The sequence below is a fragment of the Hirundo rustica genome, chromosome 9, assembly GCF_015227805.2.
Source record: "Hirundo rustica isolate bHirRus1 chromosome 9, bHirRus1.pri.v3, whole genome shotgun sequence".
Lineage (NCBI taxonomy): Eukaryota > Metazoa > Chordata > Aves > Passeriformes > Hirundinidae > Hirundo > Hirundo rustica.
The window spans coordinates 23,489,751-23,509,772 of NC_053458.1; the positions used below are offsets into that span (position 1 = coordinate 23,489,751).

The following is a 20,022-nucleotide window of genomic DNA, read 5'->3' on the forward strand; positions in this document are numbered from 1 at the left end:
TTTTTAGAGCTCTAGCCCAATTTCAGGCATTCAGTGGTATGTCACAAAGTCACAGTGTTACAGATTACAGCCCATTTCAGCAGTAGATTTTATACCACTCAGGTACCTCTGTAAATAAAGGGAGTTATTATTAAAACCCCATTTTTCATAATACTCAGACAATTACAGTCAGAGCAAACCTGAACAAACAATGTATTGCCAGAGATGAGACAAGCAGCTTGTCCACTGATGTTTGCGCCAAACCAGAAACAGTAGGAATAGGAATTGATTCTACCTCCTGCAAAAAGCACAGTGCTTGAATAACCTTGGCAGATGACTTAAAATGACCTGGCTGAAAGGCTCAGCTCTGTGACACTGACCTAATCCTCTTTTTTTAAAAAAACAAAGATTCCTCTTTTTAAATGAAGGATTTTTGGAGGGGTGTTGCTTCTTCAAAACACAAAGAAAAATAGTAAACTGAGGCTCTAAAGAAGAATTTGGGAAGAACTAGATTAAAAGGATTGCACTGTCTCAAATTCCCCCCACTTTCATGGGTGTTCAGTTCCTAAGGGCTGGTATAAATTGAATATTATATCACTTCTCTGCCTCACAGTGAGAGAAGAATATTACAGCACCTATCCAAGAGCCTGAACCCTGACTGGGACCAGAGCAGAAGCAGATGCTTAAGGAACATCTTTCACTGCTATATTTTGCCAGTTTTTATCGGTCTCCTGCATTTGCTTCATCTTCCTTATATCTTACACACTGAGCAATAGTAAATAATTATTCTCTATTCACTCTCTCCAGGCAGCTCATAACATTGCATTATTAGCCCTCCAGTAATTTTTTTTTCGCCCAAGCTAGAAATCCTGCAAACGTTTAACCTCTTTTGGCAGTGGAGCAATTCCACGTGTTCTTCTGCTTTATTGCTTTTTCTGCACTTTACAGCTCTATGCTACACATCAATTTTTTCAACATTTTGAACTGATGAAGTAAGCAGACATTCACAGATGTATACAATAACATGACAACTATTTTCTGTTTTCTTCTTCATTACTTCCAAGTCATTTCTAACACCATATAACTTTGTTGGCTATATTAGCAAGCAACATCAAGAAAAGATTGGTTTTCATTAAATCCATCCTCCAATTTTCTATCAAATGCCACTGCTGGCAGTCTGTATTACTGTCTTTGTATTGCATCCTGAACCTGCCAGTACGCTGAGAGATTTAAATGATTGCATTCAGAAAAGAAACCTATTTGTCTCTGCAAATTAGTCACTCTGATATCCTCGGGACAATTACAGTATTAAAAGTTCGAAATTAAATGAAATAAGTGAGGGACTGGTTTGAGAGTTAGCAGCACTCTGCAATGCCAAGTGTCAGTTCAGGTCAGGAAATTACAAACAGGTGAAACAGAGAAAGTGGCATGAGCAAATTAAGTGTGCTCATAAGTGACTCCCTTGAGCTGCAGACAGGTGCTATTGACTGATTTCATCTAGTCAAAGCCTCATAATTTGAAAAGATATATGAAAATGGTATCTTTGGGAGCACAGGCCCTTCTGACACGAGAGATGTTATGATTCCTGTTTTGTTTTATTGGCCCCGAAAAGAAAAACCTTGTCTGCTTCCTTTCCTTCACAGCCTGGACTTTCCTGTTTAAACACTTTCCGTGCTTGCTACCCCTGCCATTTCTGAGATCTGGACAGATCACAGACCAAAGTAAGAAGGCAGCAGGTAACTCTGGCATTATCACTAAAGCTTTGCACAGCTCTGGGTTACTGATGGTCTCAGTGTGTAACTGTTTACCCACCATGGACAGGTGAACATACAGTTATTGTAAAAAATATTCATTAAAAAAAAATCTATAGGACAAATATTGAACAGAAGGCACTCCCAGAAGACAGTGGGCTGCGTAGGCAGCAAGTTCTGGGTAAAGAACCCCATTCTGAGCCACTATTCCTTCTAGCACCAGGTGCTACAACTGTCATGAGGAGGGGAACCATCTCCTGCCATGAACTTCACCGACAGATCAATAAGAAACCAGCACAATTTCCAGAAATTCAAGCCTAAGTGATATTTTTCTGGAGGGAATACACTGGGCAGGGAGCTGCTTCAATGTCCAGGCACTGCAGTTTCTAAATGGCTCTCTGGGTTGCCCTTGACAGTGTGAGCAGAGCTCCAGGGTGGAGCAGACACAGGGCAAGGACTAAGCCACAAGCAGCTGAGATCCTGCTGGAAACAGAAGTGGAGGGGATAATCAGCAGAAGTTGCAAATAAGCACATGGACCAAAGAGATATTTATTGTGGAGTTGTGATACTTTATCATATAAACTTCTGAGGAAAAGAAATCAAACCACTCCAAGCAATTTTTGTAAAAGCCTATTAAATGAAAATTATTTCTACTCTTTTTTATAACAATTTCTTTCTCTGTATTAGCTGCTCAAAAAGCAGCTTGAAAAGCACAACAGCAGTCTGCACGTAGTAATGAACCAAACTAAACTCTCCGAACTAAAACAGAAATTCATAAATGAGGGAGGGAGTAATCTTAAATTCATTAAGATCATATAGACTATAATCAGAAGGAACCACAACCAGACTTTTAATTAAACTCCCTTTACAGCAAGAAGAGACAGCAGCAGCATGAACATGCAATTCAGCAGTCCAGATTTTACTGCTGTGGACATGATTGCTGGAAAATACCTCTGTGGCCCTTCTGAACAAGGATGGCAACAAATACTTGATAGAAACTGCAGCAGTACTTTGAATGTCTGACTATACGTGGAACATAGAAATTAGTTATTTTCTGTTTCTTCTTTGTCTTCCAGTTTACTCAGAGATACATTAACACACTCTTAAGAAGAAAATGAAAATTTCAAGTCTTATGGACACACATCTTCTTTCTACAATCAAAAAAGTACATATTCAAAATATGGATTGCCTGGAATTACCTCCTTTCTGAAAACCTTTGTTGCCACCTGCTACTCCATGGAGAGCTATTTCTCTGAGGCAAGAGATGAATACACACACTTGGTTTGTAAAATTATTAAATGGAGGTAATTAAACCAGCTACATAGACATCCTAGAATATTAATGCCTTCCTGCATTAACACAGGGAAAAAAAAAAAAAAAAAGGATTGCAGCAGCCCTTGTAGAAGTTATCTTCTTAAGAATTTAGTAATGGGGTAAGACTTTTTTGCCACACAGAAGTCTCGTGTACACATGAAGAATCAACTTGGTCTAAAATAAGTACACTTCTAACCTAAATTTAGTTAGAAATACTTAACTAAATAATGTTTGAGCATAGTCCTGAACAAGAAAACCAACTTATGCTTACCAGACTTTAATTTTGAATAGTCACTTCCAATATCAAGTACAATATCAGTATTAGAACTTAATTCAGGACCAGTGTAAGATTTTATCTGTCAATCACAAGCACACAGGTGCATTTAAAAGTGACAATATATTGTGCAATGTTGAGTTTTTAACAATCATTTTTCATTCACATTGTAATGATTTTCGTTTTAGCAGAAGGATACTTCACAGTCACCCAGTGCTGCTCTGGCACATTTAAAAGGCCTCACCATCGATTTCTTTGAATCAAATTGAGACAGAATATTATGAAAGATCAATTTCCTTTGCAAGCTACTATTGTACTTTTTAAATAAAAATATATAGCAATAAATGTTAACATCTATGCTGGGTATCCCAGCAAATCCCCCAGGAGACTGAGGGAAAACTTCAAGTAGCAATTACAGGGGAGTTACAAAATTCTCTTCACAGTTGTGTCTAAATAGGGAAAAATGTGACTTTTACATACTTCTACCTTTTTTTTTTTTTTTTTTTTACATTTAGGACTGAAAGCAAATCTTTCTACATACTATTATATAATTATATTTTAGAGCACAGAATTGTCAGTTTCCCTCTGAAGTCACCATGCAGCCTATCATCACACACTGTAGAGAGGCCATTTTTGCCATTATGAATGCTTCATGTATGTCATAAAGCTAATTTTAGTGGGATAAACCGTCTAACTTTAAATTTCAATATTAAAATTACAATAAACCTTAATAAGCTCTGTCTCTAGAAGTTAAATAAGAAAGTTTAAGAAGAAAAGAGATTATTAAAGTAGAACATTTTAAAACAAAATTGTTCTCCCTTTATATTTTACCTGGAAACAGGATTTTGTAATGAGGATGAAAAAAGAAAACTTACACAACATCAGCACCTTTTCACTATTTCACCTTCCACTAAAAGGCCCTTCTTTACTTAAAGCATAAGTCTCTGTCTAAAGACAATTTTTGAATGGTTTTACAAAGTCAAAAGGAAAACACTGATTCAAGTGAAATATACCTAATTTATTCTCATTTCCAACTTTACTAAGAGTGAATGAAAAAGAGCAAGAAAGCTTGTAAGAGCTGATAAAAGCTTTTATGGATTGATAGTAGCAAAACACTGAGTTTTTCAACTGAAAAGGTTTGTTTAATCTAGCAGAAAATATTCAGCACCATTGCAACAATCAGCATGCTCAGACATGGAGCATCAGCAAAATTAATGACCAGAAGGTCACACTTTACCCCTGAGAAAACAACAGCTGCTGAAACACCTTAGCAAGGGGTGCACTGGCAACTCTGTTATTCAGACTTTATAAATCAAGTGTGGGCTTCTTTCTGAAAAATATGTTCCAGTTTATCCCCTGGATCGGTTGAAGGTGAAATCTATGACTTAGGTTGCGTCATGGATTAGCCTACATAAAAATGACTGTCTTTGTAGGCCTTGAACACCAAAACATCTTATTGTTACTAATGATAATGAGTGGTTGAAATTCAAGGACAGGGAAGAAAATGTCCCAGTTTTCAGCTGGGTTGCAGCCACACTAGTAGTTATGAAGTCAGTAAAACATGGGTGGACACACACCACTGGTAGGGTTTTAAATATTTTTATATCAACACCATGTGTATAAATCTATGAGGAAAAAGTAGAGGTCCACGGGTAGCAGTTTTTCTGCACAGCTGATCTTTAAGGCACAAGATGCAGTAAGACTGGAGTGCTGATCTCCATTAGATTCTGATAGATTTTAAATGATACTTTTAGTTATTCAAAGCATGTTGTGATCCTGACATGTTTGAGAATACTTAGAAACATGAGTGAGAATTAGAACTGACAAGCCATGCAAAGAATCTAAGTGGACTGTCATTTTTATTTATAGTGCCACTCTTATGTTACCGACATCATGATTAGGAAGCCCGCACGTCACCACATTTTTTGCGCATTAAACAAGTCGCACTCTATCCCTGAATGAGCTAAAGTGATCGTTCCATACCTTTGAGGAAGGACGGCACAATCCTAGTGAAGGTAACAGGCCACTCTTCTTGGGTACTAATAAAATAAATTAACGTAAACACATTATCAAACTGTCCAGTATCTCTGTTAGTGACTTACAGAAGTTTATTACATTAGTAGTGAACTAATACTACAACAAAAGAGCACATCTTATTAGATATACGGTAATAATGCCTTTATGGTTCATATTCACCCAAAACCTCAAATAAAACTGGCAAGTATTAACCTTGTTTCACATCATCTTCTAGTTCACAGAAAAAAGGCTTTAGCCAGTAACACATCCATCTGTTTTGTTTTTAGTCTCAAAAAAAGTCAAGAATAGATCTTGAATCCGTTGAACCCCCACAATACACAAGAAACCAAAGACTCTCATTCCTCCAATGAAGATGCTGGGGCACTTCAGGAATCCTCCAGCTCTCCATGGTATTTCAGTAACAAACACTTAATGTAACACCTTCAGTTGAATTGAAGGAAATAAGGTGAGGAAATGCAATTAGTGCAGTAGCCTTAGATCTGAGGTTTAGTGTATTTTGCGTGTGCATTTTGAAAAAGTTTCAGGACTTTTTTAGAAAAAAGCTTGCAGAAGATAAGTTGAGGTTTTTGTTGCTTCAAGCAGACAGACTCACAAGATAAAAATCTTTAACACTGCCAAGCTTTCACTGCTCTGATTCACATGCCTTCCAAATCTACATACCCTGTTTCTGCCGGGTTTGCGTGGCATCCTCTCCTAAACTCCTGCATCTTCCCAACCTCAGTGTCTGTCCCCTGTTGAGCAGAGCTCTTCTCTCTGCCCATGAATTTCTCACCATAACACACTTTGCTGCCTCCCCAGCTCACTTGTGGCAGCAGCTAAATTCATTCATGGGCTGCTCTCACCCGCAGCACACCCAGAGGGCTCTGTCAGAGCCTATCTGGGGACAGCACAGGACCCAGACCACAGTGCTGAGAGAGGAGGTCCAGAGGCAATCTGGCTTTAGCAGGAGCCCTTCCGAGCTCCTCCTGACTCGGGGCGCAGACAGCGCAGCGAGAGAGGAGTCGGCCTGTGGCCGTGTGCCCCGAGGAGCTGAGCTGAGGCTGGTTTGTCACAACTGTGCACCCAGCTGCGAGAATTTGAGTTCCTGGAGGGGAGGGAGGGGAGCTATTTCTGTAACATGCCATGGCAATCGCTGCTGATGCACATAGCACACCGTCCAAGGAGACAGGAAATTTACCTAAAATTAGGTTCTGAATTATGGACGGGTATTCACATTAAATCCTACTCTCCCTGCACACTGTGTGACGTTTTCCCTAGTGCAAAGGGAAATGGGGATGCAGGGGAGGTGCCCTCCCAGGCTGGGTGTGCTCCCAGCCCAGGCACATACAGGGGGCTCCTGCAGTCCCTTTGTGGGTCAGGCCTGTGTCAGAGCCATGAACACCAGAGGCACAGATCCACAGCCACAGGGTCAGTTTGATACCTTCAGTTTTATCTTTCATGTTTTCCAGATTCTGTGCTGCCTAGGGGTGTAGTTCTGAGCCTCACATTGAGTGTTAGTCAGCTCTCTTTCCAGATTAAGTAAACAAAACAAATCCTTTCCTGATGAAGTTCAAGTAGAACAGGTACAACATTCAGGCCTAAAAGCACAAACAACGGTGGACTGAAGAGAGAAAAACACGGATGGGACTTCATAATCTGGAGCTGTAAGTGGACAATTAAACCCCAATATGCAAATGACCAAAACTTTTGTAAGTGTGAGACCTTGTGACCCATCATCCATTTTGTGACCATTTTAAGTCCACCCTGAGTATAGCCCTGGCCAGGCTCTTGTCCTGCCCAAGGTGTACCCTAAATGCCTTTCAATAAATATCTGCTTTATTCTCTAGCTCTGTCCAGTCTCTGTTCCAGGTCAGCCTTCCCAAGGCATCAAATCTGGTGCCTACATGCACGCAGAGACAGCCCATTCCCCCAGAAAACCATCAGGAACAGAGCCTGAAGAATGGGCAAGCCATGGTGTCAACAGGCAGCGCAGACCAGCAGCCTGCTCACGCTTAACCAGCCCCTTTCATCTCCCTGCTCTCCCTTTTTCCATGCTCATTCTTCCCCCATTCATTTGCATCTGCCTTTTTCCCCAGAGGAAAAGCCCACTCCTGCATACTTTTCCCATTGGTTCCAATTTTGCTACACTTATGCCCATGTTTGTGTTTCCTGACCCCATTACCAGGCCATCCAAGCTTTCTACCACATGATGACAAGGTTACCCAAGTTCTGTTGGTATTGTAAGATTTAATTCCCCCAAAGGCTCCCTCCAATTATCTTTGAATTTCACTGTCTCTCACCCAACTCCCCGTTAACCACCTGTGAAACGCAGCTAAGCTCAGGGCACTGTCTGTACCCACAGCTGGTATTTCTGATCCCATTTCGGAGGCCATCTCAATATTATATAGTATTATTGTTACAGCTATCTAGGCTTCAAGAGATTCCCTATCCTGAAGGGCCCCCTGGCAGTTATTGGCATTTCTCACGTAATCCCCCCTTAGCCATTTGTGCAATCTGACCACACACCGCTGCAGCACACACCTTCTCTCTCCTCATTTCTGCTGTCACCTCTTCTCACACCTCTCGTTTTCCTTCCTGCTAAATCTGTCTGTCCTTCCAACTGCTCATCCCACTTACCCCTCCATTCTGTCTTCAAGTCTGAAGATGGATACTCGGGGAAAAATGAGATGATTCATGGAACGTAAGCAGATCTGACTTTCCCTTGGATAGGGTTGGAACTACCAGGCTTTATACACCTGTTTATCCTCCAGCAAAGGAAAAAGAAACCTTATAACTTGTATTGCTAGTTTTCCTCCTTTGAGTCCAGGGAAAACTGTCTTAATATAGTCTCCCTTCTTTCTTTTCCCCGTCAGATTTTTGCCTCTGTTAACGGAAAACAGTCATCCATAAGAACTCTCTCCAGCAGATGTCAGTTCCTACTTCTGATAATGAGACTTTGGCAATGAAAACAAGCAGAGAAAAGGGGATGATGAAGCAGGACTCTTCAGCGTCAGCAAGATGAAAAGTTTCTCTTCCCATTTACTGGTGGTGCAACAGCTGAGCTCCCATTAGTTTAACTCATGCACTCAGGCTTCATGTCTTTGCTCCATTAATCACTTCATCTCCCACTGGGAGAGCAGAAAGGCACACAGGAGCTGATTTTTGTGGTACTGACAAGATTCCCCCGTGGAATAATTACATAGAAAAGGGTGAATAAAGCAGAATTTTTAACCAAAATTGGCAAAGATTCATTAATATTGATACAAATAACTATATTTTGGGGTACTTGCATGTGGCTAATACAGGTACACAGAGCAGCGCCAATTCCAAGATGTGTCAAATACAACCCCTGTGGCCTTTATTACCCACTGCTCTGATCTCCTCAGACCACACGCCAGCTGAGTCAGTCCTGTTTCCCAGCTCCCCAGCTTCAGTTTCCTGCAACACCAAAACACAATTGTGATCCATTTACACTGCAGAACCACCCGTTAGAGACAGGATCTCTCTCAGATTAGGACTTGCTCTCACAGTAATAAATAAACAGCAGAGCTCCTGCAGGAGCACCAGAGTTCTGCCAAAAAATGAGCATTCTTTTAGGAACCCTTCAGCTGTGCCTGACCTCATCCTGAGCAGGAAGCATCACTGTCTCCTCCTTCTCAAATGGTTTGTGGTGGTCCAGGCAGTCTAGAATCAAGAAGAGACCACCCTGGTCACCAGGAACTGCTGGCATCCATGCAGTGAGTGCCTAAACAGACAACGTACACGGAGCAAATTCCTTCAACTTGTTTGAAATATGTACAGCTCTGCAAGTAAAGAAACAACTCGGTACCAGGGGAAAAGGTATAGTTCAGTGGAGCAAGAAAGAAACTGTGAATTCCTGAAGAGGGAACTGGGGGAAATGGGTAAATAAATCACACCCTACTGTGATTGTTATATTTAAGTTAGCAGGAGTTGAAGATGATTCAATTTTGTAGGCCAGGACTTTGCAGTGAGAGATAATTTTGATCACATTCAATTTTGGGCACATTAAGACCCCAAAAGTTGATTTCCAAAGAACACTTGACTTCTGATAATCAAGGTTCCTTCTTCCAAATTAGGCATCTAAAATTACTTTTTCAAAACCACAGCATTCATTATTAAGGCACAGGCAATTAATGATCAATTCACTATATCAACTCAAATTCTAAAGAATATTCACTTATTCAAATTATTTCTTCAGAGTCAAAACTGACACGTAAACATTTGCATATATCCTTAGAAATTGCCCTCTAATTATTTTTAAAATAACCCTAGTAACCAAGTGTAATCACAAAACTCATATTTCAGAGCTGGCCCACAGTGAGGACTCAGTATTGTAAACACTGTAAGAGATGACCCTGCTACAGCAAAAAGCATGGAGCCAGAGCAGCCAAAACAGAGAAAATATAGAGGAAATAATATAAACACAAAGCAGACTGATCAAGGAGCTATTCTTGTTTCTTTGGAAGAAAAAAAAATAGGTCAGTAAGCTAGGAATAAGCCAAACAAAGAGAAGTGGGAGGGAAAAAGGGGGACATTGATGCTAAAAGCAAGTGAGAGAGAAAGTAAGGGAGGTAAGTGGGAGAAAAACAGTTACAGAAAGGAATTACAGACTGGGAAAGCAGGAGAGAGAGAAGGGGTTAGATAACATGATCAACTGCCACAGAGCAGAGGACATCCAGACAGAGCCCAGGAAGGACACTCCAAGTCCAAAGGTTCCTAGTTTGCCTGCTTTCACATAATCCACTCTTCTCATGTGATGCAAAAGTTTACATGAGTGAGCAATAATGTAACTTCCCACTGAACACCTTTACCTCAGCTCAGAATCTGTTTTTCAAGTCCATTTTTAACATTATAAATGCCAAAACTAAATTTATCTCAAGCCAACTCCTCCATAGCACTCAGTTCAAGTCTTAGTTTGATAAGGGCGTGCAACAATATTTTTCGTATCTTAGGTGGTAGCAGGCTCTCATAACTATTAATTTTGTGATACAGCACTTGAAAAAGAAAAAAACATATTGCCAAACTATGTAATTTATGGTCATGTAAAGTATGCCTAGATCACTAATTTGTTATTTTCAAAGTCCCCTCAAGATTGGCTTTTTGTTCCTTTACAAATTTCCCCGCTGTTTTTGACAAGCAACTCTCTGTCTGTTCTACACGCTCTGCACCTCGCTCTATGTTTGTTGTACTACAAGTGAACTTAGTTCACATTTGTGTTTCACATCTGCGAACGCTTTCTGCTCTCTTTACAGCCCCTATAACTGGTTTTATACAGCTCACAAGGTTGCATTCTTATGCTGGCCAGGATCTGACCGTGGGTTAGTTGGGTTTTAGCTCTGGTGTCCTCATGTAGCTATATTTTTGAGTTTTCTGCCAATAAATAGCTCACTCTCCACAAGATAATTGCTTGTGATTACTTTGCCTTAGTTTAAAGAAGATTCATAATGTTTAGTGTTATGCTATACATCTCTACAAAGCTAAGCAAAAGGCAAAACCAGGTAGGTCATTATCCTTTTGTCACTATATAATAATCTAGCAGGAATTGAATAATTGTGGTTACATCTAAAAAAGATGTAAAAAAAAAAATCTCCAGGCTGGCCAAGACAAGCCCAGACAAATCTGGCAGATGTCAAGACTGCCCTCATAGTTTAATACAATGCTGTGACCAGTTCCATGCCACAGCAGCTCCACATTTCCTGGGCTACAGGCTACACCACCCACGACACAAACACAAACACAGCCCTCTTGGTGAAAAGACCGACACAGCTCTGCCTCCCTGGGCAGCTGTGCAAAGCTGGGACTGCTGTTCTCTCTTACCTCATCTGGTTTTATAATGAATAACACAACTTTGCTCTCTCCAGTAAACTTCCTATCTGCGATTTCCTATTGTTTCAAAGTTTAATATTATGAGTTTAGGTAAGATTTCAGCTGTTATTTCTGCTCCATGTACCAGGCTTATTCTAAAGAGCATCTGTATATCTGGCTCAATTAGAGGGTTTTTTCCATTAATATCCATATTTTCTTTTTTATTAATCCATAGGAGACAAATTAAATTTGTATGGCTTATGCTCCAAGCCCCTATGGCAGGGGGTCAGGACTATATGATCTACAAGCATTCTATGACCCCCAGAAATCCAGATTAATAAAATCTGAGGCAGTCTCTCAGCATTCAAGGACAAAAATGTTTTCTACTTTTACTAATGGACGACTAAATTCCAAAAGTAGAGTTGCTACAGAAATCCTGAGCAAATGAGTAAATATTCAAGCATATGCTCTTTAACTTTCAACAATAAAAGTGTTTGTCACCTCCAGATAGCTCAAATAGGAGTCAAACTAACAAAGAATAAGATTATCTTAAAACTGGGACTGAGTAAACTTGTCTGGATTTTTCTGCCTGTGTAGTCCTACAAATTATGCTTCAGTCTTACCAGCAAGATTATCCTCACAGCTACAATGAAAAAATTAAAAATACTCATGAATGGCCCCTGGGAACTTGAGCGTTATTAAAACACAAAGAGGCTCATATCAAAATCCTTTGAAATAACTTTCTAGGAATCACAAGTCTGTAGAACATGGAACAGGCATGGGAAAAAAAACAGGAAGAGATTCCATGAATTTGTTTTTCTCTAGAACTCAGGCCATAACCTTGACCATCTGAGTAGCCTGTTTCACACCAGAGCATTTCCTGCTGAAATCCTTTCAAAGACTTTGAGTTTCTCATGCTCCTTCCAGTGCCCTCAGAGCAGTTTTGTCATTTCCTTAATTAATGTTTTAACTTGGAGACTCCTCTGCAATTCTTTAACAGAACAGTACAATCATTGCAATTCTTTTTCCTAAAAAAAATACTTTATGGGGAATATCTTCGAGTGCTTTCCTTTTAACAAAGGCTTATGATTATTTTTCTGTAGCCCCTTTCTATATCTTGGGGTGAAGGGTCTATAGCAAGTCAGAAAAGTTTGGAAGAAATATGTATTGTAATTGGTTTATTAAACATAAACAGCAAGCTGTGTAGAAGCTTTAGCAATTTTATATTTTGGGACTCGATAAAAGACAAATTCATTTTAGAAGATTGAGGTAGAAACAAGAGCTGTTCAACAACAAGACACAAGAGTGTTCAAACAGTGATTTTATTTGTCATCCAGGATGACAAGGATTCACCATAAAATTTTTCCCCTTTTGTTGGAGTGGCTGGGGGGAAATCAGCCTTAAATGAGCCAAAGCTAAACATGGAAGAAGGAGTGAGAAGAACTCAAGGGAAAAATAAAAAACAAAAACCACCCCACCCAAATAAAGAGTTCCTGTTTGTTTTGACTACACTACATTTCTTTGAAATCAAAATTCTTCCATCTAAGCCTCAAAAAAGATGGTTTCTCAAAGTTACTGGAATTCCCTGCCTGATTTCTGATGGAAGCTCAGACTAAACCGAAGCATTCCTAGAGAACGTCACAATTCCGAGGATGAAGTGCTTTCCAGCAGAAAGACAATTTTTCCAGAAACCGTAAGCGTTTTAAATATCAATACCAGTGTTGATTCAATTACTTAAGATTAACATTTCAGTCAACACTTCTGAATATTGTATAAATTAATTTTCCTGCTATTCCCATAGCTTTGAGGATTTGAACTTAAAAATTAAATTCTCCTTATATTAAAAAGTGTTTCTGAATTCCATTTAAAAACCTTGAAGGAGAAGGCAAACAAACAAACTTCCCTGCTAAGATTATTGCCTGTTTAAAATCTTGTGGGTTGTTGTTTTTTTATTCCTTAGCCCTAGAAAATGGAAACGACCACTTATTTGAAGGCCCAGCAGAGAAGCACTGGCTGTAGATACACTGGCAAACAGATCTAATAGTAAAGGTTTTATACAGAACCCCAAAAAACAACCGGAAAAATCTCTCCAGCTCCAGTAAGCTTTGTGCCGATGCCTGATTTTATTAAGATAACAGTTTTGCCTTCTTTCCTCTCAGGTTTGTTTTGTGGTTTTTTTTTTTTCACGTACTGCCTTCTTCTTTATGTTTCTTTTATGTTTTAGAGAATATTTGCATGTTTGCTCTTGTCTGAATACTGGGAGTTTTATTATGCCTTAAAGGAGTACAAATAAAGCTATTAAAAGAACATGTATATTTTTCTTCCTAAATCTCAAGGTGAAATTTATTTTCAAACTAGGTTTGGCCTTCATTTCTACTATTGTTTGAATATGCTAATTTTATGCAGATCAAAAGTTCAGCACTTTCTAGCACTTTGAGTTCATAATACAAGAAAAAATATATTTATAGGTGACTGAAATATAGTTTCAGTTTTCACTCAATAGGAAAAGACATGGGAAAAGCCACAGCGCCAATATACCTGGCAAAAGACAAGTGAGGGGATTGCAGAAAAGAAACCAGATAAGAAAATGAGACTCCTTTTTGGTTTTCCTTTCCAGAGATTACCTGAGAACTTCAGCTTATGAAGATAAACCATTCAAATGCCATCTTTTCCACTGTTCTGAAACAGTCATGTTCTCTGACAAGCAAGAAAAGATCATTTAACTTCCACAGAAGTTTAGTGGCATTCAATACAGGTGTAGCCAATAAAGGTGTGACATCACATCACATTGAATATAAATTGACCTCATTCTGCACAGATAGAGCAGCAAAAGGCACCTTTGGCTGGCAGAGTTGGGAACACTGCAGGCTGTGATGTCCCAGCTGGACACTGCAGAGTTTGAGGCTGAGGAAGGAGAGACATCCAGACAGTGCTGGACCTTACCTCTCCTTCCTGACTTTCGCCTGTCATTGCAAAGGGATTAAAAGCACATTCTCTAAACATCAAATGGATTTTTTTTTCAACCTTAATGCCATCTGACATGTGGATCAGCAGTGAGTCTGGTGTGCACAGCCATGTGCTGCTGCTTGGCTCCACAGACAGGATGAAAGTGGTGTCCTGGGCTGCCCTTGGGAGTTGCTTTGCCAGGCTCCTGATGCTGTCCCAGAAGCCCCACATCTCCAAACCAACATTCAGTGAGTACCTCTTCATTCAGTTTGTCTGATTAGAGACCTCGAAATCTTTAGAATTATCCCATTAGATTGGCCAACAAATACAGAAAGTAGCATTGCTTACTCATTATCAGTAATTTAATACAAGTATCAGGTCCCCTGTAAAATTGTTTCTATAATTTCTCTTGTTTCTCTCTTTTTTTACTCCACAGATTTCTTCTCTGTCCCTTTTCCTTAATTCCTGATGTTTTGTTTTGGCTCTATCATTTCATACCAAAATTTAATGCCCTTACAAGTCACCTGATAGGAATATTCTTGCATATTTTTTCAGACATAGAAAAGCAGAGATACAAGAGCTGTTGAAAGTGATTTTTATTTGCCATCATATCTATGTGAAGCAGAAGCATTTGTTCTAATTGAAAGAATCAAATTATAAGTGTCCTATAAAACAGGTCATTCTTCCATCTCCTAAACAGAATTTTTCCATGAGCCTGCCTGTGAGATGGATCTTTCAGATGTCAGCCATCACCTCAACATGAATTCATTTATGTAAAAGAGTATGCATTAATGCAAGGCACACAATGTCTACTTTGAGGAAAGACAGTGGTCAGATGAAGGTGAAGGCTCGATATTTAAAGGCTGTTGAAGCTAAAAAAGAGGGATATTGTCTTTACAGTACAGAAACAGCTCACAAGTATAGATTAAAAAAAAAAAAACTTCTGGGTATTTGCGAGTTCTGCGAAGGCTTCTAAAGCTAAAATGTAAATTGGGACACAGACTGAACCTCAAAGTCCTGAGTTTGGTGGGTTTGTGCGTCTAGGTTTTTGCTTGTTTGTTTTTTAATGTAGTCAGATTGCAGGGAGAGCAGAGCTTTGCCAGCCTTTAAATCCACAGAGAAATGCACATGAGATAAACAGCTGTCATTTTAAAAGGTGTTGCTGAACGACACTGCTTTGCCCTTCCCCTGAGAATCCAGTGCCAGAGGAAAAGCACTGCAGTCCCAAAGTGACAACCCAAGGGATCAGCAGTGAAACTTTCCCAAGCAAGGAAAAACCTGTGCAGACACAGCGGGACACAGCCCCCTCTCCACGCCCCTTCTTCAATCTGAGACCAGCCTGAGATCTCAGCTGAGCTGTTTCCAGCTATCAGGATAGCAAAATATTTATAAAGTTAATTTTGGCCTCTCGTGGTAGGATAGCACAGAGTCTGACACCTCTTGAGAAAACTGAGTCACGTCAAATCACTAGTCTCTGGCAGAAACTATTTGAAACATATGCTGCTACCATAAAGTGCTGCTTTCATTTCAGGAAGAGACGAATCTGAAGCGGTCTGCATCGCACAAAGAGCTACCAATATTGCCATATGCACGCTCCATAGAACTGGTCTGAAAGCTGCTTTTAACTTGTGCAGGAAAAACTGCTTTCGATCTCCTAAAGGAGGTACAATAGCACCAACTGCTGCTAGCTCAACCAGGGACTTCTGGATCTTATTGCTCTAAAGCAGGAATGAAAAATAAAAAAAAAAAAAAAAAAAAAGCCCAGCACGAAAGCTCATTTACCTCATGGATCAGTTGCAGCCCATCTTTGGCCTTAGCTGCCAAGGGAGCTCTTTCATCTCTATTCAGCTGAAACCTCCCCTGATCTGAGCAATAAGACAGAAACCACGCTGAGGAGGGGGAGACAGAGAAGAAAACATTTTCCTGGTTGCAAAACAATAATCACACCTCTCCCCCAGAAAAGTCAGCCGAGAAGTATATCCTCCTTGCAATTAGACTGTATTAAAGAGCTCCTGTGTCATTCTTGTGCTTTGAAAGGCCTCTCCAGATGCTGTCCATCTCCATCACATATTTCTGTCTGTCCCGCCCCCTTTGCCTCACTCAGCAGTCACACACAAAGCAGAGATGCACGGAAGAACCAAAACCCAGCTCCAGGCTCTAAAGAAAGGACTGTGGGAGCTGAGAGATTTTAGAAACCACATTTAGCAAATGTTTTGAAGAACTTGACTTGAACTCCTTTTATAAACTCTCTAGTCTAACCGAGTATTTGGGAAAGGAGGCAACTTTTAAAAGAGGAAAAAGAATTACACTTCTGTGCTCTATTCTTATCCAAAGAAACTTTCTTTCACACACAATGTTACAGCATCAATAAAATACAGCAGATTGCAGGGGCAGATCCTTTAATAATTTGAAGGTAAAAATAATAGATTAGTTACAAGGTAACATACATCTGTAAAGAACCCTGGTGCTCAAATCCTATGGCTAATAATAGTCAACATTGGCATGAGTTTAAGTGTTATTCATAATTTCTGGTTGCCTCTGAAGAGTAGCAGATATGAGGACCTTATCACTCTACCTGTGGTCAGAAGGAATTAGTCATTTTCTAAGCATGATTGTCCTCTAATCTGTGCTGCAGTTTCATAATTATTTTGATTATTATTTGATTATTAGCATGGCTATTTACCTGCATTCTGACAACTACAGAATTCCAGAGCCCCAAAACTCTCTTGACTGCTGCTTTTGAACAATTAGAAATATGTAACAAAAGACTTGCAGAGAGGTCAGAGAGGAGATTTTAAAATACTGTATAAAAAGACAGACTGTTAATAAATGTAAATATATTGACAACATCTGTAAACACTGCTTGGAAACACAACACACCTGCTTTTCACCTCTAACATGTCTACTTCAAGAACTAAGCAAATCATGGCAAGGTAGCAGCTCTAACCCAAAATCTAATGCCCAGAATCACACCCAACGTCCCAAGATAGTGTTCTTTAGCTGACAATGTGCTCTGGAAAGCCAGATAAGGGCCCTTCCATTTGCAATGTGCCACCTTCCCACACAGGAATTTGTTTCATTTTAATCCACTGCATTTCCCTATAAAGACTGTCTTAATGAACTGAGCAAACTCTGGACCTGGTTCAACATCTTTCAGGGGCAAGACATTTTCAGCAACGGCTATTTTTAACATTTGTGAACCTGCTCTACTATGTTTCCTTTTAGCATTGTCCAAATAAACCTGCCTGAGTATGTAAATGGTTCATATGTTCTGCTTTTTCCTTTTTTGAGCTACTTTGGATAGCAAATGACATTCTTGTGACAGTTACAGCAGATTGTATTTTCTGGTACAGTAAAGCAACCTCTCAGATTTTTTCTGTACAGTAAAGCAAGCCGTTTGAAATATCACTGCATTTTAAAGCTAGAAGAGACTGAGATGCTCACCCAGCTTCCCACAGAATAAATCAGAAGTTCTGTGATTCCTATATCTAACTCATCTCTCAAACTCATTATTCCATTTACATCTTGAAGACTCTCAGTATTTAACAAGCAACATTCTTTTGACTTCAAGAAATAAGTTACATATCAATTTATACTGCAGATCCTCGCAAGCAAGAATCCAACACCCTCATAATTATCAGACAGAGCACGTTACTGTAGTTCATTAAAACTAGAGTTCTACCAGCATTGAAACAGTCCTTAGTGTCTTAATAGTAGCAGAAAGCTTCATAAAAGTCTTGAGTTTACTTTGCATGGTTCCTTTGATGTTAGGAATGGGGATGCTTCCCATTGAATTCCCTCTCTAGACAGCCCTGGCAGAGGCATCTTTACTGTTAACCATTCCAGGAACTGTGAAACCACAGGATAAAAAAACAGGATGAAAAAACAGATGCCTCCTGAAATTCGTAACCTGATCAGTAACAGAGCTTGACTACATTTTGCTTAGCATACAAGGGAGAAATTGGAGCTTGCTAAACTTGATTAATCCAAAACATTCAATACTCAGTTCCAGTAATGAGAAACGCTGAAAACCTGGTTTCACTTGGTGAGGTAAATGCATCTCAGAGGTCTTTCTGCTGTTAGTGAAAAGAACCTTTACTGATGAGGAGCAATAACACTGAGAAGATTGATTCTGTGAGACAAACCACAGTGAGACCAGATCAGTGAAACTTCAAAAACCTCTGAGATTTGGCAGGGGAAAAAAAAAGATCTCTGAATGTTCCTAAGACACATAAAACAGTCTGGATAACATAATTTTGCCTTGTATCTCACTGACCCTAACCATCAAAGCCACTTTTGGTCCCGGTCTCAATCAATATCGTCAGCTGCAGGGGAAGAAGGAACATACCCTAAATTAAACTATGCAGATAACAGGCAGTGGCTTCTGAATACCAGTCTTCACGTTTCATTAAAAAAAAGAAAAAAAATCAGATTACCCTGTTAATCTGCTGGAGACAGAGAGAAGTCTCTCAGAATAATCTGAAACATTTAAATAAATAAATAAATGACCTTCTCAAACTGACAATTAATTCACCAGTGGTCAGAGGATCAAGGAAGAAAACAGAGAGGCAAATTGGCTATCTTGAAAATAGCAGGGGAAATTTAAAAAAACATAGTTAACATTTGAAGAAAGACAGTGATACATTTTTCCACAAAAAACCAAAACCAACCCAAAAACTCAAACAAAAAAGCTGCCAGGCAAAACAAGCCACTGTTATGGGGACAGGCTTGTGTTGAAGGTACATTACAAAAAGTAACTTTCTCCATCTGGATCTATAAAAGATAGCAAGCAACTCTTGTTCTTTGCTGCAGAAGCTGAGAGAGTTGTGAATAAAGCCACACTACTAATTGGAAGGGAAAACAATCAGCAAATAAACTTGATTGTTAACATTTACATAGCAAAATCATCCTGGCCATTATTAGAAGATTACTCAGAACAATATTTAAATACCACCACCTTCTGCTGATTACAAACGGAATGATTAAACTGAGGAGACAACTGAAACTCACTGCTTTCCTCTGCCTCCCAGCACCTCCTGCTCTGTGGCAGGCACTGCACCCTCATAGCCACACAGGGAAAAATTACCTGGTTCTTGTTCAAAGACCTGGAGCTGCAGGGCCTGCAGGGTGTGAGGGGGATGAGCCACAGCTCCCGGAGAAAGGCATCCTGAGGTGCTGCAGCAGCCTCTTGTTACAGAGTAGAAATGAGCTGAGACACAGACTTCTTGTTTATCACAGCATGAGAAGGGTCCTGGTTTGTTCCTCTTTACAGCTCAGCCATCCTGACTCCAACCATTCACTAACTCTGGCTGCAGCAAGCTCCTGCTGTAGGTTTCCCTTGCAGCCTCTGACTGCTGGTTATTGCCGGCTAAACTCTGACTGCAGGGATCGGTTTGCAGACTCCGACTGCAGGCTTTTACCCAGACAGACTGTGACTGCACACCCAGACTGACCTCACAGCAGTGATTTGCTCTCCTCAGGTTCCCCCTTCCTCAAGGTTCCTCCTCCACCAGCTAACCCACTCCCTTTTATCACTTACCTTTATTGGATACAGCTGTGACTCATCAGGGGTGAGGCTATTGGGTAATTAACACAGGTGTTACTTATCAGGGGCAAGGTCACCTGCATTCCCTTCTCCTGCACTGAGGCAGCCTTGAGGGATGGTTCCTGAGGTACAGAGGTCCCAAGGCTCTTGAGCTTTCCCTGGAAAGCACCAGTCTGCTGACAGGGAAGCCACTGACACAAAGGAACATCAGCAGCTGACAAAATTCATACTCTTCTGCTTAAATACAGATATAAGATTACCTGGGTCTTAATAATGAATGGCACATTGTACATCTCTACCACATAAAGGAATGATCAGTGGTCTTGAAACATGAGACAGTAAGGAGATATCACAGAGGATTTGTTGGGCTC

General features: G+C 40.0%; 1 long non-coding RNA gene across 2 annotated transcripts in view; it reads right to left on the reverse strand.

Moving 5' to 3' along the window:
• LOC120756650 (uncharacterized) overlaps positions 1–19,588 on the reverse strand; it is a 61,860-nt gene extending 42,272 nt beyond the window's left edge. For both annotated transcript variants that reach the window (XR_005702195.2, XR_005702196.2), the window contains exon 1: positions 19,193–19,588. This is a non-coding gene — a long non-coding RNA (uncharacterized LOC120756650). The remainder of the gene's footprint in view (positions 1–19,192) is intronic.
• Positions 19,589–20,022: the final 434 nt, after the last annotated feature.